The sequence below is a fragment of the Arachis ipaensis genome, chromosome B6 (assembly GCF_059453495.1).
Source record: "Arachis ipaensis isolate K30076 ecotype BB chromosome B6, ASM5945349v1, whole genome shotgun sequence".
NCBI lineage: Eukaryota > Viridiplantae > Streptophyta > Magnoliopsida > Fabales > Fabaceae > Arachis > Arachis ipaensis.
Genome location: NC_142441.1, coordinates 130,836,392 through 130,856,686, shown reverse-complemented (window position 1 = coordinate 130,856,686; position 20,295 = coordinate 130,836,392). Strand labels below are relative to the sequence as shown.

General features: G+C 36.4%; 1 non-coding gene across 1 annotated transcript; it reads right to left on the bottom strand.

Annotated features, from left to right (window-relative positions):
* Window positions 1-17,412: 17,412 nt before the first annotated feature.
* On the bottom strand, window positions 17,413-17,520 carry LOC148562747 (small nucleolar RNA R71). Its single transcript, XR_015886827.1, has one exon. It is a non-coding gene; the product is annotated as a small nucleolar RNA R71 (small nucleolar RNA).
* Window positions 17,521-20,295: the final 2,775 nt, after the last annotated feature.

Sequence of the window (20,295 nt, the reverse complement as noted above, 5' to 3'; positions counted from 1 at the left end):
GTATATTTTTGGGTTTTTGAGATAAGGAACAGGAAAATAAATTGACAAGAAAGTAAATTAATTATCATGAAAATTATTGCAAGGTATAAGAACTGGAAATCTCATCCTAGTTATCCTTATCAAGTGTGATGAGAATTGTTTATTGCTCCCACTTAGTTAACCCTTACTAAATAAAGAAAAATCAAGTAGACTAATTAATTTGATTCCTCAAGTCCTAGTCAACTCCTATGGAAAGAATAGCTTTAGAGGGATCCAAATTAATCAGCAAATTCTAATTTTCAATCAACAGCTGAGTTTGATAACTCAAGTGTCACCAATTACTCAACCAAAGCAAAGGGGAGAAATCTAAATTAAATTGGAAGCATCAATAACATAAATAGAAGAAGGCAATCATAATTCTGAAATACCTCAATTTGTATTAAATAGAAATTCAAATTAAACATAAGAATTCATAAATCAAATAGCAACATAAAGTAATCAATAGGAGAAATAGATAAACTAGAGTACTAGAATAATTTAGAGTCGAAGAGAACATAAATTAAAGGAGTATTGAACCTGGAATTGAGAAAACAAAGAAATTATAATCCTAAAACCTAAGAGAGAGGAGAGAGCCTCTCTCTCTAGAAAACTACATCTAAAAACCCAAAATTGTTGATAATGAAAGTTGTGTTATGAATGAATGGATTCCCCCACTTTATAGCCTCTAATATGTGTTTTTTGGGCCAAAAACTGGGTCAAAAACAGCCCAGAAATCGCCCCCAGCGATTTCTGATACGTCCAGCACGCGGCAAAGTCACGCGTGAGCGTCGTCCACGCGTGAGTGTGGATTGGATTTTTGCTAGGTCACGCGTGCGCGTGATCCACGCGTACGCGTCGCCTATCTTCAGAGTAGCTGTGGCAAATTATATATCATTGCGAATCCCCAGATGTTATCTTTCCAACGCAACTGAAACTGCCTCATTTGAACTTCTGTAGCTCAAGTTATGATCAATTTAGTACCAAGAAGTCAGGCTGGATAGCTTTAGTAGTTCCTTCAGCTTCTTGTATTCATTCCACTTTTGCATGCTTCCTTTCCATTCTCTAAGCCATTCCTGCCCTATAAACCCTGAAATCACTTAACACACATATCAAGGCATCAAATGGTAAAGGAGAATTAATTTTTGGTAATTTGGAAAGCAAGTTTCCAATTATAGAACAAAATTAGGAAGAAAAATATAAAACCATGCAATTTATATGAATAAGTGAGTAAAGAGTTGATAAAAACCACTCAAATTAGCACAAGATAAACTATAAAATATTGGTTTATCAAAGAGTTTTTGGATGCATATGCTATGTCCATATTCCCACACAAAAAATAAGCAAGCTTGATGGGAAGACAGGGAAAGGAATATTCCTTGGTTATAGTTCACAATCAAAAGGATACCGTGTGCATAACTTGCAAACAAAGAAACTCACCATCGGTAGAGATGTGGAGTTTGACGAAAATACTTCATGAAACTGGGAAGATGAAAAAGTTGAGAAAGGAAGCATTGAAGTATCACAGCAACTACCTACAAGACTAAAAGAACAAGAACATGAAGAAGTAAGCACAACTACTCCAACAGTAGAAGCAACCACTGATTCTCCTCCAAGAAAAACTAAGTCTCTACAAGATGTATATGAAACATGCAATTTTTTTAAGATCGAGCCTACAAATTTTGAAGAAACAAAATAGTAAGAAGAATGCGGAAACGCCATGGAAGAAGAAATCAAAATGATTGAAAAGAACAACACATGAGAGCTGATAGATCATCCTTCAAATAAAGATGTCATTAGATTCAAATGGGTATACAAGACTAAGCTCAATCTCGATGGATCCATTTATAAGCATAAATTTTGGGATAGATTACACAGAGACATTTGCACCTGTAGCTCGCCTGGATACAATAAGAGCGTTCATTGCACTAGAGCACAAAAATAATGGAAAATCTATCAATTGGACGTAAAATCCACCTTTCTAAATGGAGAACTAGTGGAAGAAATATATGTTGATCAACCACAAGGGTTCATTGTAGAAGGACATGAAGACAAGGTGCTAAGGCTAAAGAAAGCACTCTATGGACTCAAGCAAGCTCTGCAAGCATGGTACAGTCAAATTGACAAATATTTTAGTAGTCATGAATTCAAGAGGAGTAAAAGTGAGCCTACACTATACATCAAGATGCAAAGTAATTTAAACACTCTCATATTTTTCTTGTACGTGGATGACCTTACTACACAGGAAACAATAAGTCCATGATCAAAGAATTCAAAGAAGAAATGAAGCAGACATTTGAGATAACTGACTTAGGATTGATGCACTATTTTTTTGGCATTGAGGTAAACCAAAATGAAGACGAAATTTTCATCTCGCAAAAGAAATACACTCAAAATTTGCGACAAAGGTTCAAGATGAATAATTACAAAGCGGTATCTACTCCTCTAGTCCATAATGAGAAATTATAAAAAGAAGATGAATCTCGAGAGGCAGATGCTTTGTAATACAGAAGTCTTATTGAAAGCCTCCTTTATCTAACTACCACAAGACCTGACATCATGCATGCAAGAAGTCTACTATCAAGATTCATGCAAAAGCCAAGTCAGAAACACTATGGGACTGCAGAAGAATCTTAAGATATCTATGAGGAACACAAGGATATGAAATTCACTATAAATCTACTGAAGATCTAAAGCTACTTAGATATATCGACAGTGATTGGGCAGGATCAATTGATGACATGAAAAGCACTTCTAGATATGCATTTACACTACGATCTGAAGCATTCTCTTGGGCATCAAAGAAACAAGAAACTGTGGCTCAATTATCTGCTGAAGCTGAGTATGTTGCCGCTACAAATTCTACTAGTAAAGCAATATAGCTAAGAAAAATATTCAAAGACATTGGAGAGCAACAAGAAGAACCAACAACTATGTTGTGCAACATCAAGTTAGCAATAACAATGGTAAACAATCCAGTCCATCATAGTAGGATCAAGCATAAACTATTAAGTATCATTTTATACGAGAAGCTATATTGGAAAAAAAATAAAGATCGAGTATTGCAATACAGATGAGCAACTGGCAGACATCTTCATTAAGGCACTACCAAGATCAAAGTTCGAACTATTTTGAGAGATGCTTGGAGTTATACAAATGTGCATCAAGGAGGAGTATTGATTATGCTACACATTTGTGGAATTTTCTAGAATTCTCATGATCTTGTTTCATAAAAATAAATATGTAGATATTATGATGGAGAAGTCTAGAAGTTAAGTAAATAAATCAAGTTTTAGAAATATTAAAGATTAGTATCTAGAAATATCTAAGACCTAGAAATATTTAGAAATTATAATGAACCAACTTGTGAAACCTATAAATAGACCATCATAAAATTTATTGTAATCAACTGACAAACATATCAAGTCTCACTAGCCTTTGTACTCTTTTCTTAACCCATCAATAATATAACTATCAATTTTCTCAAACCATTCATCCAAATTACTTATTCATCAAAACTATCCTAACTATAATATTTAAATTCATAATATACTAGACCAACATCAAACTATTTTATAAAACTAACAATCCAACACTCATACTTCTTTTCAATTATCTAGGTTTACCTCCGTTTCAAATCTCCTTGCTCTCCTTTCCATTAAACCTATCTGGTTAACTTTGATGGATTGCCTCATCTTCCAGATATTCTACCCTAGCCTCTAATTGAGGATGCAGTACAACAAGAACAATGTCATCACCACACTTGCCACAATCACTGTTAATCCTTTAGTGTTCGTTTCATTTCTTTTCAATTTTTGTAGTGCATTTTCATATGCTTCTAAACCTTTTACTTTTTTCATTTTCTTTTCTCTTATTTTTTTCAACTCAAAATATGGCCATATTTCTACACGAGTTTCTAAAAATATGACACTTGGGACAACAATGATTGATTGGTTAGTTGGTTGGTAGTTTATGAGTTTCAGAAAAATGATTGTCTCTTAATTTGTTTTGACGATTATGGATGAAATCATTTACTAAGCTCTTTAATATGAAAATTATATGTTGGGTGTTTATGTGTTATTTTCATGAATCTTTTTTTAATTTTATTTTTTTTAAAAAGACACTTTTTGAATTTTCATGAAGACAAGGAAGTGAAAATTGATTAACTCTTTTCAAAAGTCCAAAATGCTACAACAACGAACTAAATTAGACCGATTGGCCTTAGCACAGTGTTTTACAAGATAGATTGTCTCAAAGACATTGATTCACATATTACATTCTCTTATGAATAGGCTCACCAGTGATAATCAAAGTGTGTTCATATGACGAAGGCTCATAAGTGATAATATCCTTATGTCCTATAAATATATGCACTATTTGAAAAATTAGATTTATGGATGATATGACATGGCACTGAAACTAGACATGATCAAAGTCTATGATTGAATGAAATGAAGCATTGTAGGGTTTGTAAAGAAGAAACTAGTTTTTGTGCAAAGTGGATAGAGTGGATAAAAGAATGTGTAACTCTGATATTATATATGTTGTTGTGGAAGGATTACCAACTAATTTTGTAAGCTTAACTAGAGAGCTCCAGCAGAAAGATCCCTTCTCCTCCTACCTTTTGATAATATATGCAAAAGATTTCTCTTTTTTGCTCCACAAGGGAAAACAAAATAACTTATTTCAAGGATTTTGGCTTAGTAGTAGGTGTCTATCTATCAACCATCCTCTTCTTTGTAGACAATTCTCTCTTATTTTGCAAAGCTACCCAACAGAATTGTGATAATCTACTCCAAACTCTACAACAATACAACAACTTAAGTGGTCAAGTCATCAACTTGAACAAATCGACAGTGTTCTTCAATAAAAATACTCCATAGTCAATCAAAACTGAATTAGCAATTCTCTTACGATCACAAATGTAGAAGTGCAAGACAGATATTTGGGACTATCTTCAACAATCAACAATTCTAAGAGGAAAACATTTTATTTTATTGAAAGACAAGGTTGTAAAGAAATTGCACTATTGAAAATGCTCATTGCTACCAGCAATTGGAAGGGAAGTATTAATCAAAACAGTAGGAAAGTGCAATAGATTAGTTGAAACTCTATGAGCAAAGAAAAAAGATTTGGTGATATATAGGCTTCAAAGACCTTAAAATTTTAATATGGTCATGTTCAAAGCAAGGATGACAACTATTAATTAAACCCATACTCTCTCTTCTACAATATATACAAGAATATATATTTTTGATATACCTCTTTTTTGGGTGCCAAACCTAGCATTAGGCTTTTATGAATGTGGTAGAGTTTGATGAAAGGGAAAAAAGTACAGGAGAAAGGAGCAAAGTGGAAGATCACAATATAGGGGTCTGATAGGATTTGAGAAGACTTGTGGTTTAGGAATCATCCTCCATTCCAGGTAGTAGCTAGTAAATGTTAAAATGAGACTCTGGCATGGATCCACCAACTTTTTGAGAATCTGGTGGACAGAATCAACAAATCGTCAGAATAATTTCATCTTAGAAAATAATCAACATATTTTTCTAATCCCAATAGAATAAGGATACAACACGATGACATAAATCAGTAATAACTCTAGACAATACATTGGAAGAACATTTGGAGCCTAAAATGGTAATTGAAAGTGAAGACCTATGACTCACAAGGGAATCAGAACGATAGCGAAGCTTTATTCAAGATTGTCGAAATCAACGAAGCTTGCCCTTGATTTTCATCAATGCTAGAAGCACCACTACACGCTATTGTATTCAGTCCAAAAGTTAAAGGGAATTGTAATAGATACCCTGTGGTCAATGCTATACACAGAGATCTAAACCTACAAGCATGACACTGGTGAAAACAACTAACTAAAACTTTGAAGTTGAAACATTTCGAGATCATAATCCAAACATGCTACTTTTTATGTCAAATTTGGCTTTTTGGAAACACCTTTTTCTTAGAGTGCTAGAGGAAAGATATTAGAAAAATTTTGTTGCTAACCTTGATCTTGCAAATGAGTGATAAATCCCAATTTTGTGGTTTATCTTGTGCTTAATTTAGGAAATTTTATCAACTTTTCTCACATTTATTCAATAAAATAGTATGGTTTTGTAATTCTCCCTAAATTTGTGCTTAAGAGTGAAAACATGCTTTTTAGGCCTTAAAATAGCTAAATTTAATTCACTTTAATTCTATTTGATGCCTTGATGTGTTTGTTAAGTGATTTCAGGTTCATAAGGCAAGTATTAGATGGAAGAAGTGAAGAGAAAAGCATGCAAAGTGGAGAATTCATGGAAACACAAGGATTTGGAGTGCATACATCGACGCGCACGCGTGACAGATGCGCACGCGTGAAGAGGAGGTCGTCCAGGCGACGTGTACGCGTGACATGACGCGTACGCGTCATAGCTAGCACGTGACCTCATTAAAGTGAAAACATTGGAGGCGATTTCTGAGCTTCCCAGGCCCAAATCCAACTGATTCCAGAAACTATTTCATGCAGAATTGAAGATTGGACAAATGGGGGAGCAATTAGTTTTAGCTTAGGATCATGTAGGTTAGTTTTCTAGAGAGAGAAGCTCCCTCTTCTCTCTAGAATTAGGGTTTTAGGTTAATTGCATCTTAGATCTAGGTTTAATTTCTTGTTCTCATCTTGTTTCTTTTACATTTTCATGCTCTAGTAGTTTAATTCCCTAGTTTCTTCTTGTTAATTTCTCTTTTATGCCTCTTTTATGTTTATGAACTCTTTGTTGGATTTGGGTTTCCTTTAAGGCAATTTGATGTTCGATGTTTTTTTATTGTTGATTTGAGTTGTTATTATTGTTTCTTTGCAATTGGGTAGTAGTATATTTTATTATTCCTTGCAATTTATGATGCTTTCCTTTTATGCTTTCCAAGTGTTTGATAAAATGCTTGGTTGGATGTTAGAGTAGTTTTTGAGCATTCTTGGCTTGGAAAGAGAAATTAGGCAATCTTGAGTCATTAATACCCAACTTGTGTTGGTGATCTAGATTTGTTTGTTAATATTATTTTCATTGATTTTAATCTCTTGCTAATTCAATTAGCAAGTTGATTAGGACTTTTGGATTGAGATTAACTAGTCTTACTTGACTTTCTCTCATGTGAAGATAATATTATACCTTCTTCCATTCTTGGAGTTGACTAAATAGGATAAATTCTTGATAAGTATTGTGATATGATTAGTGACTATGATAGAAAGTCTAGATTCTCAATCCTTGCCATGAATGCCTCTTTTTAGTATTTGTTGGTTATCTTTATTTGCTTGGTTTATTTTCTTGTCCCTTTTTACCAACCCACCCCTTGGATACCATAACCAATAATATGCATACCTTACTGCAATTCCTTGAGAAGACGACCCGGGACTAATACTCTCGGTTATTTTTATTGGGCTAGACTTGTGACAACCAAAAACTTTTAAACTTTGATTTGAGGATTGATTATCGGTTTGGGGTATGCTCACAACGAAATTATTTTGTTAAATTCCGAACTGGTATAAATCCTCACATCAAGTTTTTGGCGCCATTGCCGGGGAGTTGTAATGAGTTCTTGTTATTGGTTATTGTATATATGTTGATAGTGTGAATAGTTTGCTTTTTGTTGGTTTGCTAGTTTTGGTTTAGGAGTTTGTTTTCTTTATCTCTTCTTAGTTTTTGTTGTTGTTTTTTATTTTCCACCATGAATTCTCACCCCTTTGGCTATGAGTTTGGTACAAATTATGTTGTAGAAAATGGGAACTACAATGATAACATGCATCAAGGATGGGACAATCAAAGGTGGGAGGAGCCTCAAGGAATTGATCACTCTTCGTGGCAACAACCACCTCCGATTTCTTATGGGTATAATCCAACTCCTAATGCATATCAATCTAATGTGTGTGGTGACCCTCATTGTGATTGTCAAAAACAACCACCACATACATATAACCCCTTTCCTCAACCTAGTTTTGAACCACCATACTCACAAGTCCCATACCACCAAACACCTCATTATGGCCCTAATCCTTATTCACCATACCAACCACCTTATGAGCCATATGAACCATACATAGAACCACCACATTTCCAACACCAATACTCCCAAGAACCACCAATTTCATACACCCCACCTCAAGATTCTCACCAATATGAACCACCTTCCAATTATGAGTCCTTTCTCCCAAACATTGAACCTTCTATTCCCATATCACCTCCAATAGATGAATCTCTCCATGCTCTCATACTAGAACAACAAAGAGATATTAGCTCTTACATCCAAAGGCAAGAGGAGACACAAAAAGAGTTCAAGAAGCTAGAAGTCGTGATTGCCACCATGGCGGAAGCCGTTAGCAACATGGTCTCCTCCCGCCTAAGCCTATACGATCAAGGCACTCCTATTGTTGAATGTGGAGAAGCAATCAAGGAGCATAGTGAGGGAGTAAATTTGAAACTTCAAGGTGAAGAAGAGGAGTTGAAGCAAGAATCGCAACCAAAGGAGGAAGTTGAGGTCATTAATGTTAAGGAAGTGGACAAAGAGTTGAGGGAAATTGATCAAGAAGTTGATTCCATCATTAGTGATTTTTTGTCCACAATGTTCAATCCCATTGATGATCTTGTTGAGCCTTCTTCCATTGGACTAGAAAGCAATGTTGAGGAGGATGTGAAACCTCCAAGGCATATGTTAAGTAATGAAGGATTGGAAGAAATTGAGCAAGTGACAAGTCTTGTTATTGAAGATAATTCCGCACCAACCAATATGTTGTTGAAGATTGTTGAATCGTCCTCATTGTGTTGTGAATTTGATGTTGAGGAGGCTAATGTACAACCTCTGACACACGACTTAAGCAATGAGGAATGTGAAGAAGAGATTGGTGAACAAGGAATTGAAATTAAAGATGCCTGTCAAGAGGTGGAGGAATTTAAAGAAGAGCAAAAGAGAGCGGACCTTGCATTGTCAAAGTGTGGGGAGGTCCCCCTTCCTAAGTCACCATCATCTTTTACACCATTCAAGTGGGTAAATCTCTTATCTCTAAGCTTTCTAATTCCACTTGAATATGGGTTGCTTGAAACGGATGGTCAACTTAGAGCTCTTTGTGGATTGAGGAGTAAGAGAAGGTTGTGTAGTGGTTGGCAAAATGATGTTAAGCTCATTAAGGTTGAACCATCAAGGCTTAGGCCCCAAAGTTGGAGAATTCCTAAATTGAATGGGTCTAGGAAGATGTTTTGATGTTCACTTGAGAATTTGAATCGCTTGCCGCCCAAATGGAATTGTCTTGATCAACTTAAAGATGGGTGTAGAAACAAGATTTGGGATTCAGGAATATGTGAAGATCAACTTTGGGAGCCCTTAGCTTGTGTGGAACTTCATCAAAGCTTGGTGCTATTGATTATGAATTTTGGAGCCTATTGGAAGTCCAAGCATTGGTGGAAGTTCAAGGAAGAATACAAGCACAAGCCACCTTGATAAGGAGCCTCCCAATTGTCCAACTTAAGGACAATAAATAAAAGTGCTAGGTGGGAGATACCCCACCATGGTAAACTCTTTCCATTTCTCTTGTAGATATACTCAACGAATGAATTGAGTTGTGACGTTAGGATTTTTGCTAGTAAAGAATTTTATAAAAATAATTGCATTGTAGATATAGTTTCTAAACCAACAGAAATCCCTTCGTACAAAAGTTTTGTTTGTCACTAAAGCAAACCCAATAAAAATTTATAACCGAATTATTTAAACCTCGGGTCGTCTTCTCAAGGAATTGCAGAGAGGTATAATTTATTATTGGTTATGTAAAACAGTATATTTTTGGGTTTTTTAAAATAAGGAACAAGTAATTTGAATGGCAAGAAAAATAAATAAATAATTATAAAGTAAACTCTTGGCAAGGTATGAGAATTAGAAGTCCTATCCCAGTTATCCTTATCAACGGTGATGAGAATTGGATTTTAATCCCACTTAGTTAACCTTTGCTAAACAAAGGAAGATCAAGTGGACTAATCAATTTGATCCTCAGGTCCTAATCAATTCCTAAGGAAAGACTAGAGTTATTGGAATTCAAATCAATTAGCAAAATTAACAATTATCAATCACGATGAGTTTAATAACTCAAGAGTCTCCAATTAATCAATTAAAGCCAAGAATATAAAAGGCTAAATAAAAATCATAAATCTAAAATACCTCAATTAATATTAAATAGAATATTCAAACCTAACATGGAAAAGTTCATAAGCCAATTGGGCAACATAAGTCAAATACAAATAAAAGTATTAGAGTAAATAAAAGTAGAAGAGAAATATAAATTAAAGGAACATTAAACCTAGAATGAAGCTGAAATCCTAATCCTAAACTTGAGAGAGAGAGAGAGAGGAGAGAACCTCTCTCTCTAAAACTACATCTAAAACCTAAAAATCGTGTGAATGAAAAGTATGATGATTGAATGTATGCATTCTCCCACTCTGTAGCCTCTAATATGTGTTTTCTGGGCCAAAAACTGGATAAAAAATAGACCAGAAATCGCCCCCAGCGATTTCTGGTACGTACAGGTCGCTGCAAAGTCACGCGGAAGCGTCGTCCACGCATTCGCGCGGATTGTGTTTTTGCCAGGTCACGCATCCGCGTGATCCACGCGTTCGTGTCACTTGGCTTCAGGGAATCTATGGCAAATTATATATTGTTGCAAAGCCCCAAATGTTAGCTTTCCAACGCAACTAGAACTGCGTCATTTGGACCTCTGTAGCTCAAGTTATGGTCAATTTAGTACCAAGAGGTCAGGCTGGACAGCTTTAGCAGTTCCTTCAATTTCTTGTATTCCTTCCACTTTTGCATGCTTCCTTTCCATCCGCTAAGTCATTCCTACCCTGTAATTCCTGTAATCACTTAACGCACACATCAAGGTATCGAATGGTAATGAGAGAAGATTAATATTAGCAAATATAAGGTCAAAGAAGCATGTTTTCAATCATAGCACAAAATCAGGAAGGAGAATGTAAAACCATGCAAATAGTATGAATAAGTGTATGAAAGATTGATAAAATCCACTCAATTGAGCACAAGATAAACCATAAAATAGTAGTTTATCAAGTTGCCATCGTTAGGTAGTTCTTTCCTTTTATTCTTTTGTATGTTTTGTTTTGGTTGCTAGGTTGTTTATTGGTTTTATGCTTCGAATAAGGATGATTCTTTGAATTTGAGTTTTTACTTGAATTGCAAGTTTTCTCAAATTTTGTGAAAAATCTTCCAAAAATAAAAAATATTGTTAATTTTTATTTTAGTTGGTTTGGAGTTGTAGATAGTGTTAGGAGAATTTTAAGCTCTGTTTGGTGTTTTAAAAAAAAAGGGCAGCTCACGCGTGCGCATGCATAACGCATACGTGTCACGTTGCTTTTCTTGCCATCCACGCGCACGTGTAAACGACGTGTACGCATCGATGCCTCAATGCTACCTCTATAAAAATTTCAGAGAGTTGCACGAAAGTGATGCTGAGATTGTGCGTTTAGCACAATTTCGCCCCATGCGTACGTGTCAACTTGCTCTGTCTCCACCCACGCGCATGCGTCAATGACGTATACGCGTGGATTTGAATTCATTAACACCCCTGATGCGTGAACCCTAGCCATTTCGCGTCACTCTTCCCTCTTCTGTTTATTCTTCCCAACGTCTCTCTTCTCCCTTCCAAACCTCCATAACCACCACCATCAACTTTTGCCTCTCACCACCACCCGCATCATTTCCGACGACCCCGAACCGCCGTGGAAACCACTCTTTCTCTCCCCTTTTCTTCTTTTCCTTCTTCTCCTTTCTCGGCCATTTCCCCTTCCCGCAATCAACCAGCACCGCCATGGCCACCCATTGCCACCGGTAATCTCCACCTTCTACCACAACCACTCGTCCTCCTTCCTTCTTCTCCATTTCACGTCCCTCTACCATCTCTGTACCAGAACGGAAATCTGGTGCTTCTCCCTGCTCCCTGAGTTCAGCGCCTCCATTTTGCCGTCATCACCACCTTCAGTAGCCGCCATCTCTGGGTTGGCACTGCTCTTCTTTCCTCCCAGTTTCCATCTCTGTTTCTGCTTTCAAAACCCTTCCAGGTTCCCCTGTTCTTCCTTTCTGCATTTTTTTATTTTATTTTGTTTAAGTATTTTAGTTCGCTTTGCTTAATTTCTGTTCAATTAGATTAGTTAGAAATGCATGTTTAGTTGATTTTAGGTGGTTAGGTAGTTTTAGGATTTTGGTTAGTGGATTTAGGTCTGATTTTTTTTTCCACTGATGCTGTCTGAAATGGCTAATTTTCATTCGCTTTGTTGAGTGATGATGATGTTGATGTTATGTGATTTTTACATGTTGCTAATTTTGGGTGCTACTACCATTTGATGCTATTGATGCTGTTTAATTCTGATGATACTCTGTGATTATTCCACTGCTGTTTGCTACTGCTGATTGAAATTGCTGCTCATGTTTGAATATGCACCTTAGTTCATATGAAATTATGATTGCTGACTTTGTCTGTATTGTTTTGAATTCATATGGGTTGAGTTCTGCTGTTTGTTTAATCCGGGAATGCTCAATTTACTGCCGGAATGCTGCCAAATTTTTCTGAAATCTTTATGCTATTGACTTCCAATTGTGGACTGAATTTGGCACATTTTAACTTTAGTCCTACTTGATTACTGCCCAATTCAATTCATGTATTGGTCGGCTGGCACCTCCGCTCTTCTTTAGTTCCCTTTATTCAAATTACTTCATTGGTGATAACAAGGAACTATTTGAGGGATTTCTGTGTCAATTAGAACCTTGATCGACCAAGCGATTTTGAACCTCTTTTATGTTTTTCATCGCTCAAGTTTGGTCCAAATTTCTGCCCTTCATGGTCATATTTCAAGTGTATTTCTCATTGACCATTGAAGTTGTTTTCCTAAACCTTCAAGTGGCCTAATCTTGTTTCTTTTGAATGAGGTTCTTTTAAGTTGTAATTATTGGTGAAATTTTACTTATGTAGCTGTTTTCATTGTTCCAATTTACCTTGGGTTACATGAGTGAATTTTTATTTTTCTACACCAATTTTTGCACTTAAGTGAACAAACACATTGATGATGACTTGCATTTCTCTTTTGTGCTTTTATGCATAACATATTTTATCATCAATGACTTGCATCATCTTCATGAATGTGAGTATGCTTGTTTCCTAAAATTTTTGAACTTCTCTTGGTTAAGTTCAATAATTATCATGCCACTGATCTTTAACCCACTTTTCTAACTTTTGACTTAATTGAATTTTTGACCTTTCTTTTTAGTTTTTCAAACTAACTCTTTTATATTCTTTTGGGCATGATAATTGTTGTTGCTTAACAAACAAGCATCTTTACTAACATTGCATGAATTCTTGGATTGTATTTTTGGTTGATGTCTGAATTCTATTTTTCTTGCATTCCAAGAATTTATTTCTTTGGCTCACTTCATGAATGTACCTCAATACCCTTCTGTTTCCTGTCTTCTGTCTGTTTGGCTATATCATACTTGCTTTTCATACCTCTACTTTGCTTAATATTTTGTATCCTGTAATTTCTATTTTCAGGATGTCTGACAGAGGCAAAGGGAAAGCCAAGGCCACCTCCAGCAAAAGGAAGAGGTCTCAGTCATTGATGAGCGGATAATTTATACGCTTTTTGGCATTGTTTTTAGTATGTTTTTAGTAGAATCTAGTTACTTTTAGGGATGTTTTCATTAGTTTTTATGTTATACGCCAGTTCTACGCTGCTGTCTGGAGTTAAACGCCAGAAACACGTCACAAGCCAGAGTTGAACGCCAAAAATACGTTACAAACTGGCGTTCAACTCCAAGAATGACCTCTGCACGTGTAACATTCAAGCTCAGCCCAAGCACACACCAAGTGGGCCCCGGAAGTGGATTTACGCATCAATTACTTACTTCTGTAAACCCTAGTAACTAGTTTAGTATAAATAGGACTTTTTACTATTGTATTAGACATCTTTGATCAGTTTTATGCTATCTTAGACTTTCATGGGGGCTGGCCATTCGGCCATGCCTGAACCATTATCACTTATGTATTTTCATACGATAGAGTTTCTGCACTCCATAGATTAAGGTGTGGAGCTCTGCTGTTCCTCAAAGATTAATGCAAAGTACTACTGTTTTTCTATTCAATTCAACTTATTCTGCTTCTAAGATATTCATTCGCACTTCAACCTGAATGTGATGAACGTGACAATCATCATCATTCCCTATGAACGCGTGCCTGACAACCACTTCCATTCTACCTTAGACTGAATGAGTATCTCTTGGATCTCTTAATCAGAATCTTCGTGGTATAAGCTAGATTGATGGCGGCATTCATGAGAGTCCGAAAAGTCTAAACCTTGTCTGTGGTATTCCGAGTAGGACTCTGGGATTGAATGACTATGACGAACTTCAAACTCGCGAGTGCTGGGTGTAGTGACAGACGCAAAAGGAGGGTGAATCCTATTCCAGTATGATCGAGAACCTCAGATGATTAGCCATGCTGTGACAGAGCATTTGGACCATTTTCACAAGAGGATGGGATGCAGCCATTGACAAGGGTGATGCCTCCAGATGATTAGCCATGCAGTGACAGCGCATCGGACCATTTTCCAGAGAGGATAAAAAGTAGCCATTGATAACGGTGATGTCCTTACATAAAGCCAGCCATGGAAAGGAGTAAGACTGATTGGATGAAGACAGCAGGAAAGCAGAGGTTCAGAGGAACGAAAGCATCTCTATACACTTATCTGAAATTCTCACCAATGATATACATAAGTGTTCCTATCCTTATTTTCTATCTATTTATTATTTATGTTCGAAAACTCCATAACTATTTTATATCCGCCTGACTGAGATTTACAAGGTGACCATAGCTTGCTTCATACCAACAATCTCCGTGGGATCGACCCTTACTCACGTAAGGTTTATTACTTGGACGACCCAGTGCACTTGCTGGTTAGTTGTATCGAAGTTGTGAATGAAAAACAATTTATTAAGACGTGCATACAGAGTTTCTGGCGCCGTTGCCTGAGATCACAATTTCGTACACCAAGTTTTTGGCGCCGTTGCCGGGGATTGTTCGAGTTTGGACAACTGACGGTTCATCTTGTTGCTCAGATTAGGTAATTTTCTTTTTGTTTTATTTTCAAAAATTTTTCAAAAATCTTTCAAAAATTTCTCACCTGTTTTCGGAAAAAAAAATGTTTTCAAAAAAAATATATTTTTCTTCAGAATTTTTAAGAATGAATTCTAGTGTTTCATGATGATTTGTTGAATCCTGGCTGGCTGTGAAGCCATGTCCAAATTCCTTTGGACTGAGGATCCAACTAATCACTTCAATGCATGTAATAGCATACTAAAGCTTGGCTGGCTATTAAGCCATGCCTAACCCTCAGATTGGAGCTTTAGAATAAGAATGCAAGATTCCTGGAATTCATATTAAAAATTTTGAAATCCTTATTTTCTTTTTCACATTAATTTTCGAAAAATCCAAAAAAAAAATTTAATAAAATCATAAAAATCAAAAATATTTCATGTTTCTTGTTTGAGTCTTGAGTCAAGTTGAAAGTTTGGTGTCAATTGCATATTCATCTTGTATTTTTCAAAAAATTCATGCATTCATAGTGTTCTTCATGATCTTCAAGTTGTTCTTGGTAAGTCTTCTTGTTTGATCTTGATGTTTTCATGTTTTGTGTCTTTTCTTGTTTTTCATATGCATTCTTGCATTCATAGTGTCTATACATGAAAAATTTTTAAGTTTGGTATCTTGCATGTTTTCTTTGCATATAAAATTTTCAAAAATATGTTCTTGATGTTCATCATGATCTTCATAGTGTTCTTGGTGTTCATCTTGACATTCATAGCATTCTTGCATGCATTCATTGTTTTGACCCAAAATTTTCATGCATTGCATCATTTTCATGTTTTTCTCTCTCATCATTAAAAATTCAAAAATCAAAAAAATATCTTCCCCTTTTTCTCTCTCAAAATTTCGAAAATTAGATTTGATTTTTTCAAAAAAATTTTAAAATTTAGTTGTTTTTATGAGTCAAATCAAATTTTCAATTTAAAAATCTTATATTTTTCAAAATCTTTTTCAAAAATCAAATCTTTTTCATTTTTCTTAGTTATTTTCGAAAATTTTAAATATATTTTTCAAAAATCTTTTTCTTATCTTTATCTCCTAATTTTCGAAAATAACATCATCAATTAATGTTTTGATTCAAAAATTTCAAGCTTGTTACTTGCTTGTTAAGAAATATTCAAACTTTGAGTTCTAGAATCATATCTTGTGATTTCTTGTGAATCAAGTCATTAATTGTGATTTTAAAAATCAAATCTTTTTCAAAACTAATTTCAATCATATCTTTTCAAAAATATCTCTTTATCTTATCTTTTTCAAAATTTGATTTTAAAATATCCTTTCTAACTTCTTATCTTCTTATCTTTTCAAAATTGATTTTCAAATTTGTTTCAACTAACTAACTAACTTTTTGTTTGTTTCTTATCTTTTTCAAAACTACCTAACTAACTCTCTCTCTCTAATTTTCGAAAATATCTTTCCTCTTTTTCAAAATTTCTTTTTAATTAACTAATTATTTTAATTTTTGATTTTAATTTTCGAAAAATTACTAACCTTTTTCAAAAACTATTTTCGAAAATCACTAACTCTTTTTCAAAAATAATTTTCGAAAATTCTCCTTCTCTCTCATCCCACATCTCTGCTCTCCTTACCCTTGTGTTTCTTTTTTTACATTACATTCTTTTCTTCTTCTACTCACACAGGGGAACCTCTATACCTGTGGTAAAAAGGATCCCTATTATTATTTTTCTGTCCCTCTTTTTCATATGACCAGGAGCAAGGACAAGAATATTCTTGTTGAAGCAGATCCAGAACCTGAAAGGACTCTGAAGAGGAAACTAAGAGAAGCTAAATTACAACAATCCAGCAAGCACCTTTTAGAAATTTTCGAACAGGAAGAGGAGATGGCAGCAAAAAATAATAATAATGCAAGGAGGATGCTTGGTGACTTTACTGCACCTAATTCCAATTTACATGGAAGAAGCATCTCCATTCCTGCCATTGGAGCAAACAATTTTGAGCTTAAACCTCAATTAGTTTCTCTGATGCAGCAGAACTGCAAGTTTCATGGACTTCCATCTGAAGATCCTTTTCAGTTCTTAACTGAATTCTTGCAGATATGTGATACTGTTAAGACTAATGGAGTAGATCCTGAAGTCTACAGGCTCATGCTTTTCCCTTTTGCTGTGAGAGACAGAGCTAGAATATGGTTGGACTCTCAACCTAAGGATAGCCTGAACTCTTGGGATAAGCTGGTCAAGGCTTTCTTAGCCAAGTTCTTTCCTCCTCAAAAGCTGAGTAAGCTTAGAGTGGATGTTCAGACCTTCAGACAGAAAGAAGGTGAATCCCTCTATGAAGCTTGGGAGAGATACAAAGAACTGACCAAAAAGTGTCCTTCTGACATGCTTTCAGAATGGACCATCCTGGACATATTCTATGATGGTCTGTCTAAATTAGCTAAAATGTCATTGGACACCTCTTCAGGTGGATCCATTCACCTAAAGAAAACGCCTGCAGAAGCTCAAGAACTCATTGACATGGTTGCTAATAACCAGTTCATGTACACTTCTGAGAGGAATCCTGTGAGTAATGGGACGCCTATGAAGAAGGGAGTTATTGAAATTGATACTCTGAATGCCATACTGGCTCAGAATAAAATATTGACTCAGCAAGTCAATATGATTTCTCAGAGTCTGAATGGAATGCAAGCTGCATCCAACAGTACTCAAGAGGCATCTTCTGAAGAAGAAGCTTATGATCCTGAGAACCCTGCAATAGCAGAGGTAAATTATATGGGTGAACCTTATGGAAACACCTATAACCCCTCATTTCTCATGGAAGGATCAACAAAAGCCTCAACAAGGCTTTAATAATGGTGGAAGAAATAGGTTTAACAATAGTAAACCTTTTCCATCATCCACTCAGCAACAGACAGAGAACTCTGAACAAAATACCTCTAATTTAGCAAACTTAGTCTCTGATCTATCTAAGGCCACTGTGAGTTTCATGAATGAAACAAGGTCCTCCATTAGAAATTTGTAAGCACAAGTGGGTCAGCTGAGTAAAAGGATCACTGAAATCCCTCCTAGTACTCTCCCAAGCAATACAGAAGAAAATCCAAAAGGAGAGTGCAAGGCCATTGAATTAATTACCATGGCCGAACTAGTAAGGGAGGTTGAGGACGTGAATCCCAGTGAGGAAGACCTCCTGGGACGTCCAGTGATCAATAAGGAGTTTCCCTCTGAGGAACCAAAGGAATCTGAGGCTCATTTAGAGACCATAGAGATTCCATTAAACCTCCTTATGCCATTCATGAGTTCTGATGAGTATTCCTCTTCTGAAGAGAATGAGGATGTTACTGAAGAGCAAGTTACCAAGTACCTTGGTACAATCATGAAGATGAATGCCAAATTATTTGGTATTGAGACTTGGGAAGATGAACCTCCCTTGTTCACTAATGAACTAAGTGATCTGGATCAACTGACATTGCCTCAGAAGAAACAGGATCCTGGAAAGTTCGTAATACCTTGTACCATAGGCAACATGATCTTTGAAAAGGTTCTGTGTGACCTTGGTTCAGGGATAAACCTCATGCCCCTCTCTGTAATAGAGAAACTGGGAATCTTTGGGGTGCAAGCTGCCAAAATCTCATTAGAGATGGCAGACAATTCAAGAAAATAGGCTTATGGACAAGTAGAGGACATGTTAGTAAAGGTTGAAGGCCTTTACATCCCTGCTGATTTCATAGTCCTAGATACTGGGATGGATGAGGATGAATTCATCATCCTTGGAAGACCTTTCCTAGCCACAGCAAGAGCTGTGATTGATGTTGACAGAGGTGAATTAGTCCTTCAATTGAATGAGGACTCCCTTGTGTTTACAACTCAAGGTTACCCTTCTGTAAACATGGAAAAGAGGCACAGTAAGCTTCTCTCAAAACAGAGTCAACCAGAGCCCCCACAGTCAAACTCTAAGTTTGGTGTTGAACTCCCACATCCAAACTCTAAGTTTGGTGTTGGGAAGTCTCAAAAATGCTCTGAACATCTGTGAGGCTCCATGAGATCCCACTGTCAAGCTATTGACATTAAAGAAGCGCTTGTTGGGAGGCAACCCAATTTTTATTTATCTAATTTTATTTTTCTTGTTCTTTCATGTTTTATTAGGTTCATGATCATGTGGAGTCACAAAATAAATATAAAAATTGAAAACGGAATCAAAAACAGCAGAAGAAAAATCACACCCTGGAGGAAGACCTTACTGGCGTTTAAACGCCAGTAAGAAGCATCTGGCTGGCGTTCAACGCCAGAACAGAGCATGGTTCTGGCGCTGAACGCCCAAAATGGGCAGCATCTGGGCGTTTGAACGCCAGAATTGCACCCTGGAGAAGAGCTGGCGCTGAACGCCCAGAACAAGCATGGTTCTGGCATTCAACGCCAGAAATGGGCAACAAATGGGCGTTCAACGCCCAGAACAAGCACCAATCTGGCGCTGAATGCCCAGAGTTGTGTGCAAGGGTATTTTGCATGCCTAATTTGGTGCAAGGTTGTAAATCCTTGAACACCTCAGGATCTGTGGACCCCACAGGATCCCCACCTACCTCCACTCACTTCTTCTCACCCCTCTTTCACACAATCCCATAAACACTCTTCCCCAAAACTCTTCACCACTCACATCCATCTTCACTTCCCAATAAACCCCACCTACCTTCAAAATTCAAAAACAATTTCCCACCCATCCCACCCTAAATGGCCGAACCTTAACCCCCCCTCCCTTCCCTATATATAGCCCTCCATTCTTCCTCATTTTCACACAACATAACCCTCTCTTCCCCTTCTTGGCCGAAACACATCTCTCTCTCCCTCTCCTCCATTTCTTCTTCTTCTTCATCTATTCTTTTTTCTCTTGCTCGAGGGCGAGCAATATTCTAAGTTTGGTGTGGTAGAAGCATAAGCTTTTTGTTTTTCCATTACCATTGATGGCACCCAAGACCGGAGAATCCTCTAGAAAAGGGAAAGGGAAGACAAAAGCTTCCACCTCCGAGTCATGGGAGATGGAAAGATTCATCTCCAAAGCTCATCAAGACCACTTCTATAATGTTGTGGTTAAGAAGAAGGTGATCCCCGAGGTCCCTTTCAAGCTCGAGAAGAATGAGTATCCGGAGATCCGACATGAAACCCAAAGAA